Raw genomic sequence first — 25,983 nt, 5'->3', positions numbered from 1 at the left:
AACTTTCTTTTCTAGTTTCCGTTAGTTGGCTATAAAACAGCATATTTCATCACATCTGCTTTGCCTGCCCACTATTTTAAGCTCTTTATTAACCTGGTTTCTATTGCTCTAACAAATTATCCAAGGCCAAGTAGTTTATAAAGAAAAGAGGTTTATTTAGCTTGCTATTCTGGAGTCTTAACATCTGAACAGCATCCCTAGTAGAAGGTGTGGCGTTATGGTGGGCTTGTGAGCAGTATGGGAAATTGCCTGCCAGACAGAGCTAGAGGCACTAGGAAAGGTCCAGTCTCACTCTCTGTGTTTTGTGTACTGTTGTGCAGGTATATATATATATATATATATATATGTATATATATATATATATATATACATATATATATATATATATATACAGGTTTATGTGTACATGTGTGCATGTGGATGTTGTGAATGTCAGGGGAAAACCTTAGGTGTTGTGTCTCAGAACTGCCTACCTTGTTTGTTTTTGAGACATGCTCTTTCACTGGTCTAGACCTCCTGGCTTACTGAGCTACAGGGACCATGTTGTCTACCTCTCTCCAGTGCATGGTACCATGTGTAGCTTTTCAAGTGGAGTCTGAAGCTTGAGCTCAGATCCTCATCCTCACACTGTAAGCTCTTCGATGATCTAGCCATCTTCCCTTGAGCTCAGATCCCTATCCTTGAATAGTAAGCTCTTCCCTGACCGAGCCATCTTCAGCACCCATTTTAGTCTTATCCAGCAACATTCATGGAAGAATCATTCACTATCCTAGGACTGGAATGATGGCTCAGCAGTTAAGAATACTCACTGACTGTTCTTCCAGAGGAGCAGAGTTCAATTCCCAGCACCCATATGGCAGCCTACAACTGTCTGTAATTCCAGTTCCAGGAGATCTAATGTCCTCGTCTGACCCCCATGAGCACTAGTCACAGCCATGGTGCTCAGACACACATGCAGGCAGAATACTCATGCACAAAACAGGTAACCAAATATACAAAATCAAAATAACTATTCAGCACTGTATGATAAACTCTCAATTTCTTCCATCAGCACCACCTTTGACCTAGTGACCCAACATCCTAAAGGTCACAGCAGCTCCCAGCATTAACACTCTAGGACTTCTTGGCAGCTGAGTCACAGAATGGCTCTGTGCCAAGCCTTGTGTGAGTGCATGGTATATGTCATGGAGTGCAGAGCATGACTGCAGAGAGGAGATAAGGGCACAGAGCTTTCTTCCTGGGGGGGGGCAGAAATGGCAGGAGAAGAGTGCATTGGAAAAGGGGAGAGGATGCTAGAACATTCTACCAATCCTCATCACGGTGGGCAAAGTTTCCTCTTCTGAGTGGGACTCAGACTTTGACACTTCTTGTCCCTGGCCTTGATAGTGATAGTGTGGTCATAATAGTGCAGAATTCTCTTCCCTCCTGAAGTTCCTCCAAGTATCCTTGGCCATTGGTCAGGGGTCCCATTAGAGAAACATATCTATGTGTGTTTATCATCGTCAGTAATGAATATGCTGCCAGCAGTAAGTTTACCCTCTGTTTTTTATTGTAAAAGTCTTTGGGGGAGTCCACTGATGATACAGATTGATGGCCTATGAGATTAACTCTTCCCCTTCACTGGTGCCTGCAGTGAGGAAGCCAGGAGAGAAAGGTGACATATGTGTTTGGTTGTTTACTGCCCTGCAGGTGTTATTTATAGCCTGGCTGGAAATTGACTGCATCATGTGTTAGAACACAGCTCTCAAATCACTGGTGTGGCAAGGTGGGCCCTCTAAGACGAAAGAAGGCCCTGGCCTTTTGTCATGGAAGGATCTGCCGTGGGTCCATCCTGGGCCTGGCATTCTCTAGCTCTACTGTCTTCCACCATGGCACAGAAGGGAGAAGGTTCTCCTTAGATGACCTTGGTCTTAGATGGTCAGCCTGCAGTGCCAGTGCTGCTGTGTGTTAGTTACTGCCACACAAAATGCACCAGCATGACCCAGACTCACATTTCTGATTTTCTGGTAGATAGTAATGCCTTCATTGTATAGTCAAATTCAAGTTTGATAGAACTGTCTTCCAGAATGGGGTAACCAGATTTCACATTGGTGCATAGAGATCAGTGGGGACCTCCATACTTTCTCTAATCTCACAATGAAGATAAGTGGGGACCTCCAGTCTTCCTCTGGCTCAGTACTAACAATGATGTTCACTGTTGGTGAGTCTCTGGTCCTTGACTTCATTTCACTATCTGCTTTTTTTCCTTCATTACTTTGTTTATTTCCTTCTTGCCCTTCTTCATTATTGATTGGGCACATGCTATGGTCTAGGTATCTAAATTATTTAAGAGAGGGGAGGATAGCTCAGTAGTTAAGAGCATTTGCTGATCTTGTGGGGGATTCAGGCTTGATTATTACCATGCCCACAGGGTGGTTCACAGCTGCCTGTGACTCCAGTTTCTGGTGGTCTGATGCCCTTTTCTGACCTCCACAGGAACTTGCACACATGTTGCACACATATACACTATGGTACACACACATATAAAAATAAAATAAGCCTCTAGAGTGTTTCAGTATCAACTGAAACATACACATTTCACTCACCTTATGCATAAAGGCATTAAACAGAAAAGTAGAAATGGGTGTTTTATTGATTCCTCTGATATTGCAAACACTCAAATACGAGGTGATGGAATTCAGGGAATAGTCTTTCTTGATCTATGTGGGTCCCATTGTATATCATGCCAATGGAACTCTTACTAAGATTGGGCCCATCTTGTCTTACTGGATGGGTTCCATCAAAGCTCATGGGCAGCTTTACGCATTTACAAGCCTAGTTCCTAAAAGAGCACTGCTGCCATGTATCAAAGGGGCTAAAGTCTTCCAGGAATGACCTTTTAATCTTCTTGTGTTTGAAAGACATAAAATGAGTTGATGACTGGCGAAGGAGAGGGAGTCTAAGATTGTGGCATCTGTTGAAAAACGCTCAGGCGTCCCAGATCCTAGCTGCGAGGCACCTTCTCCCCACTCTTGTCTGTATATAATGTTTTGTCAGCCTCTGCTGAGGTAAAGAATGGTTACTAGACTTTGGAGTCCATCTGATACTCATGTGAAAGTGACGGTAGACTCTAACCTTCTCTCGTCCATCTTGCTGTGGTCTGTCTGTGTGGGTACTTGACATCTTGAGGGGGAAGTTTTCCCAGAGAGAGCAGAAAGAGCAGCAAGAGCTTGGGAGGAAGGAGTCATTGGTGAGTTATCAAGTGAGAGAGCCCAGCACTGGCTGCTCATATTGTGAGTATCCGAAAATGCCCTTCTGCCAGACCATTTCCACGTAGCCTGCCAATTCACCTAGGTTCTAGTTTTGATTTTTAAATATTTGTGGGTTTGAATGAAGTTGCCGCACTAGGATATCTTTCTTCTTGAAAGGTAGGAAGCAGAGACAAACCATTTACTTCACATTCTAATCCATTTTTAGACTGGTGGCCAGCCCCTGAAGGTGTCATCATGAACAAAATGACAGAGGAGGACCCTAGGTGATACAAACTTTGGCGATGTGTGTCTGAATGTGTGAGTCATTTTATCTTTGTGGTCAAGGTCTGTTTGAGACTCATTAAGGTTACCACACCACAAACAAGAATCTTGCTCCAGTGTTCATAAAAGAAACAAGTCCTTAGGTTTTAGAATTCTAAGGAAGGCTTTTTTGGAATGTATGTCCCCCATGGGGCCTTGGATTCATTAACAATGTTCACTGTGTGGCCAGGGGACTTTTCCCTATTCAGGATACTTCGGGAAATTGAGAGCTTGTAGACTTAACTTCAGGTCCAGTCTTTAAGTGAAGCTTTCCCAATGCATTAACTGAAAATTCCCAATCATGCACTCTCTTTCTTTCTGAATAGAATTTTGTAGTTTTCAGACTTATGGCTATCACGGGATGAATCTTGGTTCTTAGTACATAGCCAAGAGACATGGACAAGCTCTTTACTATGAGTATGGTCGGGAACAAGTTCTCTGTTCAGGGTCATTGGTGTGACAATATTTGTAGTCGATGGCCCACACCTCTGTTTCAATGCTGGGGAAACAAACCTTTTGTTTGTTCTTGGCCTTCTCTGTGTTAGGCAACTGCACCTCACTAGGCTACAAGTCTAGCCTCTGCATCTTCTTAATTAGTGAATTTATTCTTTAGTCAAGAAAAACTTTTCTTAAAGAAAATGAAGAAATTAAACCTGAAGTTAAATTTTACCAGCATCAGTGGGTGTGTTAATATCAACAGCTGATGACTGTTCTGGTCTGCATTTGGTTGTCAAGAGGGTGTGTTCCTTGCCAGTCAAAGGAAAAGAACACACTGGGGCTCTCCCAGTTTTAATTCTTTTGCTGTAATAAAATTCCCTGACAAAAATGCAATCTAGGGGAGAAAGGGTTTACTTTAGCTTACTGTTCACTGGGGAGTGAAGGGTCAAGGTGATCGGAACTACAAGGAGCTGGTCACATCTCATCCACAGTCAAAAATGGAGACTTAAAAACACCGCCAGTGGTGCTCAGCGAGCTCTCTCTGTTCATACCCAGACCAAGGCCCCGAGCCCCGGATTTGTGCCACCCACTTTCAGGCCAGGTTTTCCTGTATGGATTTAAAGCATTCAAGACAGTTCACCACAAATACACCCCAGGCCACCATGATCCAGACAACCATTTCTTGAGACTTTTTTTTTTTTTTTTTTTTTTTTGCTGTGATTCTGGATTGTGTCAAATTGATTTAGAAGGAACCATCACAGGGATTGTATGAGAGCCTGTCAGACCTGGGACTGCTGCCCTCTCCCCGACTGAAGAGGGATTTTTACCTTGATTTCTCCAGGGGATTCTGAGGAGACAATTTGGAAACTCCTAGGAAGATGGTAAACCCACTTCCCTATTTGACTTCTAATACCCACCCCCTCTCTCATGTTCAAAATAATAGAAATTCAGAACTAGAGGGTCTCATTGAGTGCACTTGCTAAATTCCTTTGTCAAAAGTATTTTTAGGATTGTGGAAAATATGGAAGATGGATTTTGGAGTGAACTAAGCAGAAATAGGGAATAAAAACTGTGATATTCTCTTCTCTCTGCCCTGGTCTAACTGTACATGCTCTGGGGACAGTTCTTCATTTTACTTAATAATCTATACGATGTTCATATACACATACAGGACACACACACATATGTATACATATATACATGTTTTCATGCAATGTTTTGGGCACATTTCCTGAGCTTCCAGTAGTTCTTTAAAGTCAATGGTTTGGGTGTAGAGTAATGCATTCCATATCTTCTCTTTAACTTAAAATTCTGTGGATGTTGTTGGTCATGTTGATTATCTTTAAAAATTTTATAAAACAGGCTGCGATTAATATTCCGACTGAAGATCACACATGCTCTTGGCTGTTTTCTCAGGACAATCCCCCAGAAAGTGGTGTTCTCGAAGTATGGCAGGCAGATGGGAGCACGAACCTGCAGCTTTTACCAATTATTGGCGGTGTGAAATTGGGTGAGTTTCAAGCTGCCTTCTCTCGCCTGTGAATTTGATGGCAATGTTTATCTCATGGGGTCACTGCTGTGAGGGTTAATCAATCCTTTTTTTTCCTGGAGCGCTTAGATAGCACACTGTGGGGGTCAGAGGGTAAAATGGCTCGGAGGTAATGTGGCCGAGTGGCAAAGCCACCACAAGTCTTCGGAATTGTTGTGCATTTAGGTTGTGGAGCCAGTGTCTCCACTACAAACCCTCCAGCGCAGGCCCCTTTGTGCTCATTAATGCTGCCAACCCCTTACCATAAATGAGGAAAACGAAGTGTTGTCTCATCAAATTTCTGGCCACACATCTCATCTCCAGGTATCAACAGAATGGGACTAGAACGCAGATTCCAATTCAGACCTGTGTGTCTCACAACCCGTTAATATTTTTGTACTTTAATACATCTTTCCTTGATACTGTGTTCGGTTGGATCACGGCCATTCTTCAGTGAGCTGCAAGTCATCTATTAGAAGCCGTACTCCATCTCAGAAACAAGAATTAGCTTTTATAGTAATTGTAGGGAAGAAAAGAAACCACATCTCGGAAGCTTTGCTTGAACTTTATTGTTCTCTGAGAAGTCAATTGAGTGTGGACCGCGGTGGTCTGCCACTAGGGGGAGCTGCAACTCTTCAAAATTTCAAGTTCTAGTTGGAAAAGAACGCTTTGAAAAGCGTTTTCTATCTCGGTGACATCCAGAAAACACAATCAAAGAAGGGTTTGAGAGGTTGCAGCGTGGCTTTCCACGGGGAACCTATTTCCATTAACTTTAGATAGAGAGGGCAGCGACAGACCAAATGGATTCCACCCAACCTCAGAGTAGAGGACCATTGAGCTTATTGGGGTTACTCTCAGGGACACAGAGCACTTACGGCTGCTACATCATTGAGACTCACTTAGACATCCCCTCTCAGCAGACGCTTGCTGCTCACATATACTCATGATATCCTTACATATCCTCGTGTGCCTTTCCCCCTCAGTCCTGTGGGACCATCGATAGACTGAGTCTCGTGCAGACCTGGTTGGAGAGGTCCCAGCTGCTCAGATTTAAGATGAAAATAATACATATCACAGCACACAGCAGAAGGGCAGGCAAGGCTGTGCACAGCTGAGCAACCCGTCACCTCTTTCGGGGCTGGAAAGATGGCTGAACATTTAAGAGGACTTAGTTGGGTTCCCAGTATCTTGGAGCGGTGAACTTGGCTGTTGGGAACTGAATTCCTGTCCTCTGGAAGAACAGCATGCGCTCTTAGCCTCAGAGCCATAGCCCCAGCTCCAAGTGATGTCTTTACTCAATGGTAATTTCCGTTGAAAGAACATAAAATCCCAAGGACATCTCCCTGGCAGTTACTGGTTTTGATACTCTTGCAATCACTTACCAACTTTCCGTTTGCGCAGTAGTTATTGGTAGGAAGTGGGTTGAGAATTCAACCCACTCATTATTAAGTTTGTTCTGGCCTTTTACATGCCGTTGATTTAAATAAGGAGGAGTCTTGAAAGGTTTTAAATGACCAGATGTTGGATTCGTATAAAGATGAGAGGCTCCTCATTTGTATTTGGAAGTCAATCAATCCACTAAGAACTGGCTATCCCAACAGCTTGATTTCCTGTGTTTCCCAAATGAGCCCAACTTGGCAAGTTCACTAACTAGTCTATCCTCATTCCCATCATTCCCTGCACTCAGATCATTGTTTCACTAGATTCTTTATTTCATCAATTTTCTCCCCATTATCCCTTTCTGTCTCCATGATTAGCCCAGTGAGCTGAATAGCTCTTTATCCCCAATTGTGTATCTTGTGAACACACACACACACACACACACACACACACACACACACACACACACACACACATTTCTGGTGTGACATTTTCTATAAATAGCCCAAACCTTATACCACACACCTTACAGCGTATATACCCTGGGTTCAAATTCCTTCTGTGTAGGGTTCCTTCGTTCTTCTCCTGGTAAGACAGAGCTTGTGAGTCTTTCCTTGGCATCAGTATGACAATGTGCTTCGTGGAAAGCAGTATGGAAGATGGTAGGGGCTCAGCAGCCTGCTGGAAGTCACGGGAGTCAGCACCTTAAATGGTTGGATATGAACATGGCGGTCACTTAAGTATCAGTTCCTCTCTTGTGACACTGTTCAGATAAGAATGACTCCTCTTCACAGCACAGCGATTACAGCTAACACGATTGACCACCAAACTGCCAACATATATGGCAGGCTGAGAAGACCACATGAGTTATCTTTTGTAGATCGAGGCCTTCAGTACAAATTCTTATGTTTTTTTTCTTTAGACTCATAGAAATGTACTTGTTTCTGCCTCCCAAGACCTGGGATTAAAATGTGCGCCACCGCATGTCTTATTTTTCTTGTAAAAAAAATAAACATTACTTTGTTTATATGTATGTATGTATGTATATATGTATGTATGTATGCATGTATGTATGTATGCCTGCCTGTGTGAATATATGCAACATATGTGTGCCCAAGGAAGCTAGAGAGGGCACCAGTTTCCTTGGAGCTGGAGTTGCAAGAGGTTGTGAGCCACTCAGTTTGACAGGAATCAAATTCGGTCTTCGGCTGAGGTTCTAAGCTCTCCTACTGCTAAGCCATCTCTTCAGCTCTGCTGTTCTTTGAGAATCCAAAATAGAACACATTCCTAGAAAAGTTACCTATTGGACATGGAGAGAAACCAGGATACCAGAGTGGCCCAAAGACTTTCTTCACTACACTAAAATATCCACAGAAGAGATTATAGAAATAGAAATGTATGCGGGGTGTTGGGAAAACATTGAACTCTAGTATTTTCAACCCCATCAAAGTAGCATTTTACTTGGAGCCACTCCACCCTGTGGTCCCCGAGAAAGGGAGAACCAGTGTCCTGGGGAGAAGATGGACGTATGGAAAGCTAAGAAAGGCCACATGCATGCAAAGTCGGGGCTGGAGAGGTGTACGCTTACAGCTCAGAGCCTGGTCCTCTTTCCTCTTCCTGGGGCAAATCTTAGTAGGTCTGATCCAAAGTTGAGGAATTCTGGGAATCACTCAGGGAAACAGTTCCATGTCTAGATGGGATATGAGGACAACGGCCCCAAATCTGCAAGATAGGGTTCAAGTATGGTGCTGTCTTAGGCCCAGAGAGTCATGGGACTGCTACTGAGCAGATCAAGAAGGATGGTACTAGGAATGGAGCTGGGATTGTGTGTCAGCCTGAGCAGGAGGTGGCTCAGAAGCCGTTTATTGTGCTCCCAAGATCCAGGTGGGTAAGGAAGACCAGTGTGTTCTCATGGCCAAGATGAACTGCCTTGGGCAGAGACCAACACCCTCTTCACAGTCAATTACATATCGTGCTGGAGCAACTGCTCAGTCAGAAGTCACTGACCTGGGAGTGTGCACATTGGGAGAAGAGGACTGGCTGTGCACATGGTTTTCTTCTTGCTTCTACTTTCAATGAGTACAGTGCCACAGCATGTTATCTCAGGGGCAGGAAGGAGCCAGGCAGTCATGAGCTGTGTGGGATGTGTACCTTTCAGCATCACAAGGCATAATTTGTGCTAAAATGAGTCTAACAAAAGGAACTTTACATAGGGGAAAAATCTACCTCCATGGTCACTTTTCTTTCTAGACACACACAAGCTTAGCACAGATTTTAGTCTATGCTGACCATACAATTTCCTGTTCTAATGTTCATGCACCTTCTTTTATTCTGAGTGTTTCCCCAGTTTTTCAAATATTCAACGGCCATGACTTGTTTGCACTCTTCACCCTCCCGCTTCCTGTCCTGAGCATTTATCCTGGCCCCTTTACGGCTGCAACTGTCTCCTTTATGCCTCTCCTGGGGGCGGCTGGCTTCCTCTTCTCAGTCAAGCTTGTATTTGGGGAAGCTTTTGAGAAATGCAGCCTCCATTCAGTACTCGGGATTTTGCTGCCTACACACTGTTTCATTTATGAATGCCTGTCTGCTCCAGGAACTGAAGTGGATTAGGAAGTAGTAGGCAGACTGGCTTGAAATTCCATGTCAACATAAGTACTAATTAGAGAGAAGTTTTCCAGAGAGTAATGCTGTAACAAACCTTGTATTCAAGGAAGTTGAGGCAAACTGAAAATCTTAAAGTTCAGAGGAGAAAGGATACTTGAGCTCTTTGAGTCAGTAGCTCCGGGCAGAAAGTGTTGTTAACAAGGGCAGTGATGGTCCAAGACGAAACAGACAGTCACTAGGAAGAAGTCTTTGCTGTGTGTGTGTGTGTGTGTGTGTGTGTGTGTGTGTGTGTGTACAGACATCATGTTCCTGTGTATAAACACACATGCATGTTATTATGTCTGTGCATGTGAAGATTAGGTATCAATGTGGGTGCTTTTCTTGCTCTCTTTTCATTTTTTTTTTAAAGTTGGAGACAATGAAACTTTAAAAAGTCAAATCATTTGGGGAATATATCAAAAGCTCGACAGAGCCAACAGATAGGTGTATTATTGTTTCAAGTAATTATCAAAAAGATAAAATGCCATGTTGGGCCAGCAACACCGCGCTGCAAAGCCCTGTGCCAAAATGACATTTGGTCAGGGGTGGGCCTGTCTTGCTCTATAATGGTCCCAGCTTACCTTGGCCAAAGTTTCTTACTTTTAGACTTCCTTGTTGCTAGGAGACTATCTCTACAGGGCTCCGTGAATCCAGGGGGCTGAGTAATACTGAGTAATATAGGACTTTTATCTAGATTTTTACCAATCCAGTGCTTCTCCATAGTTTCTGTTTTCTGTTTACTCTCAGCTACTGGTGTGAGAGTGACAATCAAGCCCCTCTGCTCTTCGTGGAGATGTGTCACTTTGTTACAGAAGTCAGTGAAGGAAACTATTTTCTATACACAGTGTGACACTCCCCAGTTTCTTTAGGAGTTTCCAGAATGACAGAATTTAAAGAAATGGACATTCCCATCTCGATGGCCAGAAAATACAAAGATACTCTAGAAGTTATTTAAACCACCTGTACCCTAAATCTACTTTTTGCCCTTGCATATAAGACAAAAACCAAGCAAAAATAAAGATATGGAAAGGAAACCTTTTCCTTCCTCTAAACTCCTGGCATATTAGGTTTTGTTTCAGAGAATATGCAAGGTGCTGTGGTGACACTTGCGGTAAACAGGATCTTGGCAACAGACACACTTCTCCTCACACCTTACCAGCGGATTGAAGAGAGCTGTCAGCTTGGATGTTTGTGTAGGAATAATCTGAGCCTCTGATACAAGGGCAATCACTGTCACCAGATCGACCACTGCAGACCTTGCACATGAGCACTTAGGAGGTAGAATTCTCCTCGAGGGCAGCCTGCGCTATCTGCAACCCACATTTTAGCACTAGCTAAAGGACTTCACCTTTGAAGATCCAGACATGAAGGAACTGATGTTCAGAGGTGAATGCCACTTGCCTGGAATTTGCTGTGCCCTGAGTTTTCCTCATCCATAAACATTGCTTAAGAGACTTCCATTTGAATAGCCTGCCCTCACTCCAGTGGTCACTGACAAATAGTTTGATTTCCTGATGTATGACAGGGACTCCTTCATCTCCCTGGCCACTGTTAGGACAAAGTGCATGTGGTCATCTGCACATTTGCTTCACCCGAAGCTCCTTACTTCCTCCAAACATCAAGTCTTTGGCTTCGCCATTGTAATTCATGGTGCACCAGTTCAGGCAGTCCTGTGGGGCAGTGGGCTGTGAAAGGTACCCTGATTCCTGGTCGAGACAGGTCAAATCCCCAGAGACCTTAAAAGGGATGGCAGTTGCATCTCTAGTCTTTCAGGAGATCAAGGCCTCACGTAGCTGCAGCCCCCCACAGATTCCCGTAGAGAGGTTTGAGACAGACCAGTTTCATAGGGCAACGCCCTGAACCCCTACTCCACAGGTGAGGACGGGTCAAGTAGGCTCAAGACAGATCAATCGTAGAAGCAGGACCTCGCCCCCTGAATACGTAGATGAGGTCTTCCCAAGCTCTCAGGCCAAACAAATTGGGAGAACCTGCTGTCAGACACTGACCCAATCCAAAAACTGTATTTAAGAATCGTGTTCAGGATTAAAGGTGTGCAGGAATTATTCCATCATCTGAGAGCTTCTGTCATAAGAGCTGTAACACCGCCGCTAGGGGAAGAGATCTGCTCTCCTGAAATTGCACCAGAAGCTCCCCTGCACCCCTTGCTGGCTAGTTAGTATCCTGCTGGCTCAGCCTAGCCTGAGCAACCAAAGCAGCAGCGGTGGAAAGGGGCAGAACCAGCAGTTGGGGTGGTGAAAGTTGTTCCCCTTCCCTGCCTGAGTTTTCTTCCCCTCGCCCAAACCCATGCACCTAACTGGGCCAGAGATTGCAGGGGAAAGCCCCAGGCTCCAGAGCCCCACACAGACCTGGGACCTTTGGAGCTCGATGGCTTGGCCTTGAGCTACAGGCACATGGTAGTGCTGGGTGCATGGATGCTCCTACTGCCTAGATGCTTGGTTCTCAGAGCAGTTGGCATGTCTCTGGAGCATGAGACATCTTCTGAATACTTTTTCTCTTGCCACATCTTTACCACAGCATGCATAGCCTCCCGCACTCAGAGTTAGTTGCTGGACCTCCACCATTGTGACCCTGAGATGCACTGCGCTGGTGTTTGAGACTCGCCTTATTTCTGCGTTTTTTTTTTTTTCTTTTTTGATAGTGTCTTTCATGGAGCCTGGAGCCCAACCACTGGGCTAGAGTGTCTGGTCTGTGTGCCCTCCTTCTCCTTCTTTCTCAAAAAGAATTCCAGGTGTGTGCTGGCGTGACTGGCTTTGTACCTGGATAGAGGAGATCTAAATTCAGGTCTTTGCAATTGCATAGAAAATACTTTACCCACTGAGCCATCTCCCTAGTCCTGTGGGGAGTTCTTTTCCTTTAAAACATTTATTTATGCTTATTTTCTTTTGGGGAGAGGTACATTAATGTGGAAATGAGAGGTCACATTTTCAGGAGTTGGCCCTCTACCATTCCTCCGGGTATTGAGCTCGGAGCATCAGGCTCGGCTGCAAGCCTTTCCCTGTTGACTTATCCTGCTGTCCTAAGTGTATTAATCTTTTAAAAAATGATTTATTTACTTTATTTTGTGTGTATTTGTGTTTTGCCTGCTTGTATATATGTGTACCACATGTGTGCCTGGTTCCGTCAGAGGCCAGAGGAGGACATTAGATCCCTTGGGACCAGGGTAACAGACGGTTGTGAACCACCATGTGGGTGCTGGGAACTGACCCAAGGTCCTCTGAAAGAGCAGCCAGTGTTCTTAACCCCTGAGTCTCCTCGCCAGCCCCCAGGAGTATTATTGCTAGAAAGAAAATTTAGAGCCACTATAAACTATATTTATGACCTTTAACTTTTAGTAAACCACAAGTAAATATTCTTGATAGGGAAGATAAGGGAGAGAGTTTTGGCTGGGGGCAGAGGTAGTATTGTGAACATGGTATCTTACTCCACACTAAGAACATGCTTTCCTTGATATATTGTTTCCTCACAAGCCCAAGATAGTGCCTTTAGTAAGTGAAGAGTTTATTCTTATCATTTTTTTAGAAGATTTGGATCTTTAGTTTCTCTAAATAAAGGCATAGTTTTTTCTTTTGGGTATGACTGGTTTACATAGATATAGCTGGCATTTTTAAATCTTGGGGTGATTTTACTGAAGAATTTTCTTCTAATCTTAATCTTGATGAGAAAAGGTGCTTTGGTCGTATTTAGTAAAGATTTTCAGTCTCTCTCTTTTTTTTTAACCTCTTTAAACTTAGCAATAGCGGATGAAGAGATGGCTTAGTGGTTAAGAGCACTTGCTGCTCTTTCAGAGGACCTGAGTTCAAATCCCAGCTCCTGCTTACATTGAGCAGCTGATAACTGGTGGCAACTTCAACTCCAAGGGCTTTAATGTCCTCTTCTGATTCTGGGCACTGCACCTACTCACACAGACGCACAACCATAAACTTACAATACAATATTTTTAGACTCGATTATTGAAAGGATTCATGAGAGCACAAGGTTAACCTCAAAGAATAGTGTACTGGCAAGAAAAACAACCCCCCATTTCCTTTCATTTTTATACTACACTTTCCCCGCAGCAAACTCAGCAAGAGCTCAGATTTGTACAAAATTAAAATGAAATAATTTTGAGCCTGCGATCTTGAGCTGTGTTATTTTTTACTTTTGGCTGGGGCTATACGAATATGGAGGGAAACATGGCTAGAAGGAAGGATTTACTTTGTAAATATTATTTTAACCATAGGCACATTATGTCTGTCTTTTTATTTCCCTGGCAGAAGTACCGATGTGCTTGTAAACTTCATTAAGTCCAGTTATAGTGTGCCAAGTTGATTTCATGACAAACAGCATATGGGAGGTCATCTTTTAGAGACATATTACCAGGCTCAGGAAGGAGAAGCAAGTTATATGATGGAAATTAGGAATTTAGAGCCATGGGACCCAGGCTGCTGAGAAAAGATCTGTAACAGAGTTTATATAGTTTAGGGTGAAAAGTCTTAGCAGAGGCAATTTCTGGTTATATTCAACTTATGTTTTATATATCTTAGGAAAAGCATAAGCATTTTACATGGATTCAGTACCACCCATGATTGGTCAAAATGCTTATGACATGTATGAAGCAGAGAATAAATCATGCTTGGTCTAGAGCAGTGGTTCTCAACCTGTGGGTCATGACCTTCACAGGGGTCACATATGAGATATCTTCCATATCAGATATTTACATTGTGATTCATTACAGTAGCAAAATTACAGTTATAAAGTAGCAACAAGATAATTTTGTGGTTGAGACTCACCACAAAATGAGAAACTGTATTTAAAGGTCACAGCATTAGGAAGGTTCAGAACCACTGGTCTAGAAGCTCTCCCATGTGCAGTTATGATTCACTGTATAATGGGAGCTGAGCTTTGTGGGACACAATCAGAAAAAAGGAATGGGTTGAAAAAAAACCCCTGTCTCTGCTCCCAAACCCCGTGGGAGAGAGACCTCACCGCCTGGTCAGGTGGGCACTCCTGAGGCTGCAGAGCGGAAGAGACCACCAACACTGCCCACCCCTGCCCACATCCGTGGCCCAAGAGGAAACTGTATAAGGCCTCTGGGTTCCCGTGGGGGAGGGCCCAGGAGCGGTAGGATCCCTGCGCCTGAGACACCGCCGTAATCTGAAGGAAACAGTTCTCTGCACCCAAATCTCGTGGGAGGGAGAGCTAAACCTACAGAGAGGCAGACACGCCTGGGAAACCAGAAGAGACTGCACCCCGCACACATCTCAGATGCCAGAGGAAAACACCAAACGCCATCTGGAACCCTGGTGCACGGAGGCTCCCGGAAAGAGCGGCACAGATCTTCCTGGTTGCTGCCGCCGCGGAGAGGTCGTAGGCAGTACCCCACGAGCAAACTTGAGCCCCGGGACCACAGGTAAGACCAACTTTTCTGCTGCAAGAGACCTGCCTGGTGAACACCAGACACAGGCCCACAGGAACAGCTGAACACCTGTAGATAGGAAAAACTACACGCCCGAAAGCAGAACATTCTGTCCCCATAACTGGCTGAAGGAAAACAGGAAAACAGGTCTACAGCACTCCTGACACACAGGCTTATAGGACAGTCTAGCCACTGAAATAGCAGAACAAACTAACACTAGAGATAATCTGATGGCGAGAGGCAAGCACAGGAACCCAAGCAACAGAAACCAAGACTACCTGGCATCATCGGAGCCCAATTCTCCCACCAAAGCAAACACAGAATATCCAAACACACCAGAAAAGCAAGATCTAGTTACAAAATCATATTTGATTATGATGCTGGAGGACTTCAAGAAAGACGTGAAGAACTCCCTTAGAGAACAAGTAGAAGCCTACAGAGAGGAATCGCAAAAATCCCTGAAAGAATTCCAGGAAATCATAATTAAACAAGTAGAAACCCATAGAGAGGAGTAACAAAAATCCCTGAAAGAATTCCAGGAAATCATAAATAAAGAAGTAGAAGCCCATAAAGAGGAGTCACAAAAATCCCTGAAAGAATTCCAGGAAAACACAATCAAACAGTTGAAGGAATTAGAAATGGAAATAGAAGCAATCAAGAAAGAACACATGGAAACAACCCTGGATATAGAAAACCAAAAGAAGAGACAAGGAGCTGTAGATACGAGCTTCACCAACAGAATACAAGAGATGGAAGAGAGAATCTCAGGAGCAGAAGATTCCATAGAAATCATTGACTCAACTGTCAAAGATAATGTAAAGCAGAAAAAGCTACTGGTCCAAAACATACAGGAAATCCAGGACTCAATGAGAAGATCAAACCTAAGGATAATAGGTATAGAAGAGAGTGAAGACTCCCAGCTCAAAGGACCAGTAAATATCTTCAACAAAATCATAGAAGAAAACTTCCCTAACCTAAAGAAAGAGATTCCCATACGCATACAAGAAACCTACAGAACTCCAAATAGCTTGGACCAGAAAAGAAAATCGTCCTGTCACATAATAGTCAAAACACCAAATGCACAAAATAAAGAAAGAATATTAAAAGCAGTAAGGGAAAAAGGTCAAGTAACATATACAGGCAGACCTATCATAATCATACCAGACTTTTCTCCAGAGACTATGAAAGCCAGAAGATCCTGGACAGATGTCATACAGACCCTAAGAGAACACAAATGCCAGCCCAGGTTACTGTATCCTGCAAAACTCTCAATTAACATAGATGGAGAAACCAAGATATTCCATGAGAAAACCAAATTTACACAATATTTTTCTACAAATCAAGTGCTACAAAGGATAATAAATGGTAAAGCCCAACATAAGGAGGCAAGCTACACCCTAGAAGAAGAAAGAAACTAATCGTCTTGGCAACGAAACAAAGAGAAGAAAAGCACACAAACATCACCTCATATCCAAATATGAATATAACAGGAAGCAATAATCACTATTCCTTAATATCTCTCAACATCAATGGCCTCAACTCCCCAATAAAAAGACATAGATTAACAAACTGGATACGCAACGAGGACCCTGCATTCTGCTGCCTACAGGAAACACACCTCAGAGACAAAGACAGACACTACCTCAGAGTGAAAGGCTGGAAAACAACTTTCCAAGCAAATGGTCAGAAGAAGCAAGCTGGAGTAGCCATTCTAATATCAAATAAAATCAATTTCCAACTAAAATTCATCAAAAAAGATAAGGAAGGACACTTCATATTCATCAAAGGAAAAATCCACCAGGATGAACTCTCAATCCTAAATATCTGTGCCCCAAATACAAAGGCACCTACATACATAAAAGAAACCTTACTAAAGCTCAAAACACACATTGCACCTCACACAATAATAGTAGGAGACTTCAACACCCCACTCTCATCAATGGACAGATCATGGAAACAGAAATTAAACAGAGACGTAGACAGACTAAGAGAAGTCATGAGCCAAACGGACTTAACAGATGTTTACAGAACATTCTATCCTAAAGCAAAAGGATATACCTTCTTCTCAGCTCCTCATGGTACTTTCTCCAAAATTTACCATATAATTGGTCAAAAAACGGGCCTCAACAGGTACAGAAAGATAGAAATAATCCCATGCGTGCTATCGGACCACCACGGCCTAAAACTGGTCTTCAATATCAATAAGGGAAGAATGCCCACATATACGTGGAAAGTGAACAGTGCTCTACTCAATGATAACCTGGTCAAGGAAGAAATAAAGAAAGAAATTAAAGACTTTTTAGAATTTAATGAAAATGAAGGTACAACATACCCAAACTTATGGGACACAATGAAAGCTGTGCTAAGAGGAAAACTCATAGCGCTGAGTGCCTGCAGAAAGAAACAGGATAGAGCATATGTCAGCAGCTTAACAACACACCTAAAAGCTCTAGAACAAAAAGAAGCAAATACACCCAGGAGGAGTAGAAGGCAGGAAATAATCAAACTCAGAGCTGAAATCAACCAAGTAGAAACAAAAAGGACCATAGAAAGAATCAACAGAACCAAAAGTTGGTTCTTTGAGAAAATCAACAAGATAGATAAACCCTTAGCCAGACTAACGAGAGGACACAGAGAGTGTATCCAAATTAACAAAATCAGAAATGAAAAGGGAGACATAACAACAGATTCAGAGGAAATTCAAAAAATCATCAGATCTTACTATAAAAGCCTATATTCAACAAAACTTGAAAATCTGCAGGAAATGGACAATTTCCTAGACAAATACCAGGTACCAAAGTTAAATCAGGAACAGATAAACCAGATAAACAACCCCATAACTCCTAAGGAAATAGAAGCAGTCATTAAAGTTCTCTCAACCAAAAAGAGTCCAGGTCCAGACGGGTTTAGTGCAGAATTCTATCAGACCTTCATAGAAGACCTCGTACCAATATTATCCAAACTATTCCACAAAATTGAAACAGATGGAGCACTACTGAATTCCTTCTATGAAGCCACAATTACTCTTATACCTAAACCACACAAAGACCCAACAAAAAAAGAGAACTTCAGACCAATTTCCCTTATGAATATCGATGCAAAAATACTCAATAAAATTCTGGCAAACCGAATCCAAGAGCACATCAAAACAATCATCCACCATGATCAAGTAGGCTTCATCCCAGGCATGCAGGGATGGTTTAATATACGGAAAACCATCAACGTGATCCAGTATATAAACAAACTGAAAGAACAGAACCACATGATCATTTCATTAGATGCTGAGAAAGCATTTGACAAAATTCAACACCCCTTCATGATAAAAGTCCTGGAAAGAATAGGAATTCAAGGCCCATACCTAAACATAGTAAAAGCCATATACAGCAAACCAGTTGCTAACATTAAACTAAATGGAGAGAAACTTGAAGCAATCCCACTAAAATCAGGGACTAGACAAGGCTGCCCACTCTCTCCCTACTTATTCAATATAGTACTTGAAGTTCTAGCCAGAGCAATCAGACAACAAAAGGAGGTCAAGGGGATACAGATCGGAAAAGAAGAAGTCAAAATATCACTATTTGCAGATGATATGATAGTATCTTTAAGTGATCCCAAAAGTTCCAACAGAGAACTACTAAAGCTGATAAACAACTTCAGCAAAGTGGCTGGGTATAAAATTAACTCAAATAAATCAGTAGCCTTCCTCTACACAAAAGAGAAACAAGCCGAGAAAGAAATTAGGGAAACGACACCCTTCATAATAGACCCAAATAACAGAAAGTACCTCGGTGTGACTTTAACCAAGCAAGTAAAAGATTTGTACAACAAGAACTTCAAGACTCTGAAGAAAGAAATTGAAGAAGACCTCAGAAGATGGAAAGATCTCCCATGCTCATGGATTGGCAGGATTAATATAGTAAAAATGGCCATTTTACCAAAAGCGATCTACAGATTCAATGCAATCCCCATCAAAATACCAATCCAATTCTTCAAAGAGTTAGACAGAACAATTTGCAAATTCATCTGGAATAACAAAAAACCTAGGATAGCTAAAACTATCCTCAACAATAAAAGGACTTCAGGGGGAATCACTATCCCTGAACTCAAGCAGTATTACAGAGCAGTAGTGATAAAAACTGCATGGTATTGGTACAGAGACAGACAGATAGACCAATGGAACAGAATTGAAGACCCAGAAATGAACCCACACACCTATGGGCACTTGATTTTTGACAAAGGAGCCAAAACCATCCAATGGAAAAAAGATAGCATTTTCAGCAAATGGTGCTGGTTCAACTGGAGGTCAACATGTAGAAGAATGCAGATTGATCCATGCTTATCACCCTGTACAAAGCTTAAGTCCAAGTGGATCAAGGACCTCCACATCAAACCAGATACAGTCAAACTAATAGAAGAAAAACTAGGGAAGCATCTGGAACACATGGGCACTGGAAAAAATTTCCTGAACGAAACACCAATGGCTTATGCTCTAAGATCAAGAATCGACAAGTGGGATCTCATAAAACTGCACAGCTTCTGTAAGGCAAAGGATACTGTGGTTAGGACAAAACAGCAACCAACAGATTGTGAAAAGATCTTTACCAATCCTACAACAGATAGAGGCCTTATATCCAAAATATACAAAGAACTCAAGAAGTTAGACCGCAGGGAGACAAATAACCCTATTAAAAATGGGGTTCAGAGCTAAACAAAGAATTTACAGTTGAGGAATGCCGAATGGCTGAGAAACACCTAAAGAAATGTTCAACATCTTTAGTCATAAGGGAAATGCAAATCAAAACAACCCTGAGATTTCACCTCACACCAGTCAGAATGGCTAAGATCAAAAACTCAGGTGACAGCAAATGCTGGCGAGGATGCGGAGAAAGAGGAACACTCCTCCATTGTTGGTGGGATTGCAGACTGGTACAACCATTCTGGAAATCAGTCTGGAGGTTCCTCAGAAAATTGGACATTGAACTGCCTGAGGATCCAGCTATACCTCTCTTGGGCATATACCCAAAAGATGCCCCAACATATAAATAAGACACGTGCTCCACTATGTTCATAGCAGCCTTATTTATAATAGCCAGAAGCTGGAAAGAACCCAGATGCCCTTCAACAGAGGAATGGATACAGAAAATGTGGTACATCTACACAATGGAATATTACTCAGCTATCAAAAACAATGACTTTATAAAATTCATAGGCAAATGGTCGGAACTGGAAAATATCATCGTGAGTGAGGTTACCCAATCACAGAAAAACACACATGGTATGCACTCATTGATAAGTGGCTATTAGCCCAAATGCTTGAATTACCCTAGATGCCTAGAACAAATGAAACTCAAGATGGATCATCAAAATGTGAATGTTTCACTCCTTCTTTAAAAGGCGAACAAGAATACCCTTGGCAAGGAATAGAGAGGCAAAGATTAAAACAGACACAGAAGGAACACCCATTCAGAGCCTGCCCCACATGTGGCCAATGCATATACAGCTATTCAATTAGACAAGATGGATGAAGCAAAGAAGTGCAGGCCGACAGGAGCCGGATGTAGATCTCTCCCGAGAGACACAGCCAGAATACAGCAAACACAGAGGCGTATGCCAGCAGCAAACCACTGAACTGAGAATAGGACCCCCGTTGAAGGAATCAGAGAAAGAACTGAAGAGCTTGAAGGGGCTCGTGACCCCATATGTACAACAATGCCAAGCAACCAGAGCTTCCAGGGACTAAGCCACTACCTAAAGACTATACATGGACTGACCCTGGACTCTGACCTCATAGGTAGCAATGAATATCCTAGTAAGAGCACCAGTGGAAGGGGAAGCCCTGGGTCCTGCTAAGACTGAACCCCCAGTGAACTAGATTGTTGGGGAGAGGGCGGCAAAAGGGGGAGGATGGGGAGGGGAATACCCATAAAGAAGGGGAGGGGGAGGGGGAGGGGGATGTTTGCCTGGAAACCGGGAAAGGGAATAACACTCGAAATGTATATAAGAAATACTCAAGTTAATAAAAAAAAAGATTAAAAAAAAAAGATATAGATAAAATGTGCAGCTACCCTGGCAGTTACGTCTAATAACCCGGTGGTCATTTGCTATAGTAGTCATGCAGGAATGACACAGGAATGGTAAAGATACTTTATTTCTGGTCTGAGCTTTTTCCTGACAAAGCCTATTATTGCATTAGAAGAATTATTTGACTAATAATTTACTAAAAAAAATTGACCAGAAATAGGGAAATGTAAAATGTATTCACTGTCACCTGAGCATGCACACACACAGTGAGGTCCCCTACGTACCAAACGAGACAGTTTTACTAGGTCTTCTCTGATATTTCCAGTTCTGCATTTTTACGAATCTTTGATAATAGATTTAATCTTAAAGACTTTCTAGGCTAGTCACACTGGCCTCAAGCTACAATTCTGTTAACCTTAACTTCCAGAGTGTCTTGCCTTTGTAAGAATTCGTCGGAAGACCCCCATTCAATACAGAGATCCCCAGGCTACAGAGACCGGAATTGCTGTAATCCGGAAGAGGTTTATTGTTCCAACGTATGTTGGGGTTCCCCAGCACACAGGCAAGAGGAGACCCCGAGCTCACAAAGCACACACTTTTTATATACATTTTGGTGGGGAATTCAGTGGTCACCTGAGTTGGATGACTGATTGGTTACCCTGAGCAACATTTAAAATTATTGGTCAACTCGAATGGGAAGGTTGTCCCCTACATTTGGCCCTAAAAAAAAAAAAAGAAAAAAAAAGAAAAAAAACCTGTACGTTATCGTGCGAACATAATGAACCAAATACATCAAAAATATACATAAACTTCATGTCACAGTATGAGAGAAGAGAGTTGATGTTGACAGAAATATCCCCTCTGAACAGAGCAATCACTGTCTCCTGTGTCACTGGATTTCTGAACATGCGTTTCAGAGGAGGCATTTGGGGGTGGGGAGACGAGGCAGCTGTTACCAACAAGTACTGCTCTTATAGCAGAAAGCCGGAGTTTGGTTTTCAGTACCCACACCGGGTGGCCCACTGTGACTGGAACTAGTTCTAGGGAATCTGCTGCTCTCTTCTGGCCTCAATGGGAGTCCACAAACACATGCTTATATACAGACACATACATACACATAAATAAAACAAAACAAAAAGCAAACGAACAAACCCCCATAAAAACCAAACCCTAGATGCATCTGAATCTAGTTCACAGTTTGCAGCAGAGCACTGTATGGCAATTTCCAGAGATTCCCTAACTATTGCTTGTTAAAAAGCATTGCTCCTGTTTAAGAGCCCCTTTGACCACTTCAGTTTTACTACACCTACCTTGTGACAGGCAGAGGCTGCATTAAATGTAAGGAGGATGCAAATCGGGAGGGAAAAGAAATAATAATGAGACACATCAAGTATTGCATGTGTTTTGCCTGAAGAAAACTATGCAAATTTTTTTCATCATTAAATTATTCGTGAGGCAATCTCTCATTGTGAGATGGACACGAACAGAGTAAAGGTCTTCTTTTTAATGACCAAGGATGGGTCAATGTACAGCAATTTTAATTTTGTTCTGCTATAATTGGAAAAATGAGGGAAAGGGTCATGTTCTGGAATACATTCTGTGAAGACTACATGCTTATAGGGACTACCGAACCCATCACATAAATAGACAATGTCCCAAAGCTCCTGAAACACCTATTCTGTATTTAGAATTTACATCGGCCAGTATTCTCCTTCTTGAATTTTATTAAGAGCAATATGATCTTCCTTTCTCCTTCAAGTATTGTATGTGAATTTTAAGTATTTGGCATCTGTTCAGTTATTTTCATGAAAATTTCAATAAGGAAGGGAGGGAGGGAAGGAGGGAGGGAGGGGGACAAAGAGAGAAGATGCTTCCTCTTGTCTCCCTGGTGTTGTCTGCCTTTGCTTTTATTGTGACAGTGTATCCTAGAGGGAGTGATCACCATAAGACCTCATGGTTTGATATGAACATCACAAGTTATGAACAAATTCCCTTTGCCACATAATAATAAATATGACAAATGGGAACTAGGCCTCTGATGTAACCGATCCTTTCCTGGAATCCCCTTTTATCTTAAAGATATTGTTAGTTTTCATTCTGCCTTTGTTCTTTGTCTGTCCTCCAGAGTTTATGGGAGGACAGACAAAGTGATATATGTTGTATATGATTTAAAAAAAGATCTCTATAACCTATTGAATCCTCTTCATCTTCCTTTTTCTCCCCCTCTTCTTTATTATCAATGTGCACACTTGAGGGATGAGGTCAATGCTGCTGAAGGCTGGTCTTCCTTCTCCATTGTAAGAGAATGTTACTCACATTTTGGAATTTGGGCTGACACCTAGGCATTAAGTGTCAAAAATTGCTGGTAGCTTCCACATCTTTTAAAATGCTTTTATTTATTCCGTAAGAATTTCAGATACAATATTTTGATCATATCCTTTCTCTTTCCAGATCCTTTCCCACCTATATTCTACCTATCTTCCCATTCTCTCTCCCTCTCCCCCTCCCTCCTCTCTCCTCCCACTCCTCCCTCCTCTCCCTCTCTCTCTCTCTCTCTCTCTCTCTCTCTCTCTCTCTCTCTCTCTCTCTCTCTCCTCTTTCTCAACAAAACAAAGTAAAACACACATTTAATCCCAACACTTGGAAGACAAAGACAGGTGGATCTCTGTGAGTATGAGGCAAGATTGGTTTACACATCAAGTTCCAGGACAGATGGGCTACATGATAAGATTCTGTTTTACAAAACTATCCATCCAACCAACCAATCAACCAACCAACCAACGAAGCAAGCAAAAAAAAAAATCCTCACAAAAATTCATGGAGTCAAACTTGTGCTGGCCACCCTATCTTTGATGTGATTAAAGGCCATCATGAACCCTACAACATTCAGTGGAGATAGAAGGCCACTTGTGTATAGAACTGGTCTCAAGAGAGGGGTGTAAAATAGAAACATTGATTGGATGTGGTTAGCCTGAGAAAATGAGCAGTTAGGTGCCTAAGACAAAGGAACAACTCTATAGACTAGAGAAGATGCTGGTACCTAAGGGATGAGCAGAGCAGTAGAATCAACAGAGGATCAGAGAGAACTATGATAGAGGGTACATATTGTGATATCATCTAATCACATGAAAGGGACAGTTTTAAGCATGAATTTTTGGTAATGTTGGATTAATCAGTTTATGTTTAAAAATTGGTTTCTACAAAGCATGTACTATAATGTACTATTCATATATTGTATTTTACTAATACTTGATGCATATAGGGATACTATTGTATTTGTACTTTAATTTTTAAATTGAGCCTAGAAACTGTCACAATGAAAATAGATAAACAGGTGTTAAATGAACACAGCGTGTTTGTACTGGTCTGGTGATAGACTTAGAATGTGTGATAGTATGAATATAAATGTTATTTCATCCTCATTATATAAGGAATCTCTATTAAATCATTCTTGAATCTTAAGAGCACCAAGAAAGTGAAACATTATCTGTGTCATCTGTTTGTCTATCATGTATGTATACATGTATGCATGTATGTATGTATGTATGTATATATGTATGTATGTATGTATGTATCTATCTATCTACCTATCTATCATTTATCTCTTTACTAGTGCTAGGAATCAGATCAAAGCATTCAACCACTGAGCAACATCACTAGCCTTCATCGAATAGTCAACATCTTTCCTATGCTTCTCAGAATAAGAAATACTGAAGATGTTTTTAGTATTGATTTGTTTACAAAAGAGATTTCATAAAAACAGGCAAAATATTAAGGAATATTAACTTGAAACACTAAAACCTACCAAGGACCTTGTCATGATAATGTAGGACACAGTCCTGATGCTTACCTGTCAATATGGATTTGCTGTTTGTGGCATGGTGCAGGAGATCCTAGGAGTTCTGAGGATGGGAAGTGAAAGATCCTTTTTTAGTGTCCCAAGTTGCAGGGGGGTAGTGACTGCTGTGCCATCCTCACAGCAAAGCATGTCCTGCCACAGTGCTTTTTCTCCATCAAGAACTCTTGCTTTGAATTCTTTCTCTTTCTTATTAGTTGAATACCACTGACTGTGTCCCAACCTGTCTGTGCTTTAATTCCTATATTCATGAAAGAAGGTTCATGAAACGTTCTCCCAGGTTACCCAGAGCATCCAGTGAGACTGCACACAAGCAACCAGTTCACACTTGAAAGATTATTATTATTTTCTCTGCAGGCATCAGAGGAACACACATTGTTTGCTGTATTTTCAGTTTCACACGCCACTATTTGCTTTGCTGTTTGAGTATTCCAGAGATGCCCCACAATTGTGATGCTATGATGTAACTACTTAGAAGTATAAAAACACCACAGGCATGCAAATACTTATGCTTCAATCCCATATTTTTTTCTTTTAAATATAAACCAATAGCTTAGGACACAAAACAGTCTTTCAAGTTTGTTTTTCCTGGAGACACTCTTCAGAGAGCTGATTGGTGTCCATCCTTACTAAGCAGCTGCAGCCGAATCTGTGCGATTCCCTCCAGAGGGTTGTCTTGGCTTTAGTCTGTTGGATAATCGCCTATTTGGATAACTTTTCCTTGGATAATTTCCCATTGTCTAACTATGGGACTCATAAATCCTCGCTTAGGGGGACAGATTTTAGAGAGTGATATTTGGCTACAGACAGTTGTAATTTCAAGACTCTTTCAAAGGGTGGGAATGACAGATTTTTACCAGGCATTGTAAGTTTCCAAACTTTGAAGATACATTCTGGAATGCAGATTATTTACTCATCAATACAGATAATGTCCTGCTTGTCCATCAACCTGCTCTCCAATATGCTGAGTTCATGGATAAGAATGTCACACACCCAATAAAATATTTCTCGTGGAGTCCAACTTAACATGGAGAGAATATTATTAAATTAAAATTATTAAATATGTAGGAGTTATACCTTAGTATTGGCTGGAGCTATGATTCTTGGTATTACAAAGCAAAGGAGGGAAAAACCCTCATATCTTTCAATG

The 25,983-nt window shown here is 42.0% G+C and overlaps 1 long non-coding RNA gene across 3 annotated transcripts in view; it reads left to right on the top strand.

The window, feature by feature from the left end:
* The first annotated feature begins 1,420 nt into the window (after nucleotides 1-1,420).
* The window catches only part of LOC102550593 (uncharacterized), a 107,378-nt gene continuing 82,815 nt past the window's right edge, over nucleotides 1,421-25,983 (top strand). For 2 of the 3 annotated variants that reach the window (XR_015671600.1, XR_015671597.1), the window contains exons 1-3: nucleotides 1,421-1,526; nucleotides 3,457-3,548; nucleotides 5,406-5,499. This is a non-coding gene — a long non-coding RNA (uncharacterized LOC102550593). The remainder of the gene's footprint in view (nucleotides 1,527-3,456; nucleotides 3,549-5,405; nucleotides 5,500-25,983) is intronic. The other variant, XR_015671599.1, reaches the window with a different exon arrangement.

Source organism: Rattus norvegicus, chromosome 2 (assembly GCF_021556685.1).
Source record: "Rattus norvegicus strain SHRSP/BbbUtx chromosome 2, alternate assembly SHRSP_T2T, whole genome shotgun sequence".
NCBI lineage: Eukaryota > Metazoa > Chordata > Mammalia > Rodentia > Muridae > Rattus > Rattus norvegicus.
This window is presented reverse-complemented; position numbering and strand designations above follow the sequence as displayed.